Source organism: Callithrix jacchus, chromosome 10 (genome assembly GCF_049354715.1).
Source record: "Callithrix jacchus isolate 240 chromosome 10, calJac240_pri, whole genome shotgun sequence".
Classification (NCBI taxonomy): Eukaryota; Metazoa; Chordata; class Mammalia; order Primates; family Cebidae; genus Callithrix; species Callithrix jacchus.
In genome coordinates, this window is record NC_133511.1 from 119,603,533 (window position 1) to 119,605,977 (window position 2,445).

At 49.2% G+C, this 2,445-nt stretch overlaps 1 pseudogene; it reads right to left on the reverse strand.

Annotated features, from left to right (window-relative positions):
• Positions 1-998: 998 nt before the first annotated feature.
• LOC108593976 (nucleophosmin pseudogene) lies at positions 999-2,224 on the reverse strand (annotated as a pseudogene).
• Positions 2,225-2,445: the final 221 nt, after the last annotated feature.

A 2,445-nucleotide genomic window follows, 5' to 3' on the forward strand; every position in this document is an offset into this window, starting at 1 on the left:
TCAGCCACCCGAGTATCTGGGATTACAGGCATACACCACCACACCCAGATAATTTTTGTATTTTTAGTAGAGATGGGGTTTGCACATCTTGGTCAGGCTGGTCTCAAACTCTTGACCTCAAGTGATTTGCCCACCTTGGCCTCCCAAAGTGCTGGGATTACAGGTGTGAGCCGCTGCACCTGGCTGCAACTAACATTTTGTGACGGTCCACTGGGGAACCAGCAGGCTGCCTTGACTACATTCTCACTCCCTAGCAACTTCCCATCCCTGCCAGCCTCAGCTACATGAGGAAGAGGCTTTTGGCCGACCCCACTGGGGGCAGGATGGGAATCTGTGAGGCTCTCTCCAAATTCTAGAACATGTAAAAGTGTCTTGAGCTTGCTGTCTTCCAAGGCTTTCAAACAAGAAGTGGGACACATACCTTTCAACTCTGAGATCCCTGAACTTATTTAGGAGATCTAGGACCCTCAAATTTGTTCAGGAATGGGGCACGAGGCTATTTTTAGAAGGCCCCCATAAACATTTTGTGCACTAGCCCTTCTTTCTAACTTTCTTCTCCTCCCCTCTGACCACAGAGTTGTAATTCAGTTAGTGATATGGGATGAAGGCAGGGAAGTGCTGGGTAGAGAAAGGCATGGTCCCTGGCTAGGGCTCCACCCCGGGCCTGTGCCCATGGACCTGGGTGAGGACAGGCACTCCTGCCTTTGGGCCCAAATGTTACATTTTCCAAGACCACCCTGGCTCACCACACCTCCATCCTGTACTTATAAAAACCTGAAGACCCTAGGGGCAGGAACACCAGTGGCTGGATGTTGAAAGGAACACAGTGGTAGAAGCGCGCACTGACAGGCACCAGCAGATGCTGGCAGGCCATCGACCAGTGGAGCAACGCGGAGTTTGGCTGGGGCAGTCGCGAGAGAGCCTGGCCGTGGGCAGCCCAGCTCTGGGGGAGAAACCACCCTCCCACTCCATCCCCCTTCTGGCCTCCCCATCCACCTCGCTGAGACCTACTACTCAATAAAAAACCTTGCACTCATTCTCCAAGCCCACGTGTGATCCGATTCTTCTGGTACACCAAGGCAAGAACCCCAAGATACAGAAAGCGCCCTGTCCTTGTGATAAGGCAGAAGGTCTGATAGAGCTGATTCACACAAGCTGCCTGTGGAAGGCAAGACTGAGAAAGCACCCTATAACTCACGCCCACTGGGGCTTCAGGAGCTGGAAGCATTCACCCCTAGTTACTGCCGAGGGGTGGGAGCCCCACAACCTGCCCATCTGCATGCTCCCCCTGGAGGTTTGAGCAGCAGGCACCGAAGAAACGAGCCCCTCCCCCTGTTGCTCACCCTTCTACAGAACTAGGTCCTATTGGTGTTTTAGGAGTTTTTTCCCGTTTTTTGAAATGGATTTTTGTCCTTTGGATCTTGGTGTTGAAGATGGTTTTGAGTCTTTTCCATTCTGATTTGACTTTTGTCCATTTATGGCTGGAGTCTGTCATATGGATTTCCTCACTGGCGCTTTTCTTCAGTTTCCTCATCATCAAAATCATCATCATCATCTTCATCACCATCATCATCTTCAGCAGCAGCAAGTTTTACTTTTTTCTGTGGAAACCTGCTGCCACCTCCAGGGGCAGGCAGACCGCTCTCCAGATATACTTAAGAGTTTCACATCCTCCTCCTCTTCATCTTCTGACTCTGCATCTTCCTCCACAGCTACCAAGTGCTGTCCACTAATATCGCTGGCCCTGAACCACACTTCAACCATAGGACCACATTTCAAAGCCCCCAAGGAAACCATCGTCGGTACCGACATTTTCAGAGTCGCCAGTGTTCCTTTAATTGGACTGCCTTTGTAATTAATTGCCTCTGCTTCCACAACCTGCAGTTCATCCTGTGCACCAGCCCCTACGCTGACCGTTCTTACAGAAAACTGCTGTTCATTTTCATCGTTATCCACCTTAAAGTCATCATCTTTGTCAGCCTTTAGTTCACCACCGAAAAGATAGTTCTGGGGCCTCGGGGGCTCATGTCCATGTCCATCGTATCTTCCATCGGGTGGCAGCAGGCACGTAGGTGGGAGAGAAGGCAGACGGAGATAGATGACCACTGCTCAAGAGAACAGCCATGCAGGACGGAATCACACCAGGGAAAAGCCGCACCACATCTCTTACTAATAAATGTAATCACCGCAACTCCCTGACTTAACAGTAATTACTGCTAGCTTGGCTTGATTTAGATCATTTAATAAAGTTCTCCTTTTCTGCTATATATGTGTGTGTATATATATATATATATATATATATATATATATATATATATATTTTTTTTTTTTTTTAACAGAATCTTGCTCTGTCACCCAAGCTGGAGTGCAGTGGCACGATCCTGGCTTACTGTAGGATCTCCTGGGTTCAAGCAATTCTCCTACCTCGGCCTCCCAAGTAGCTTC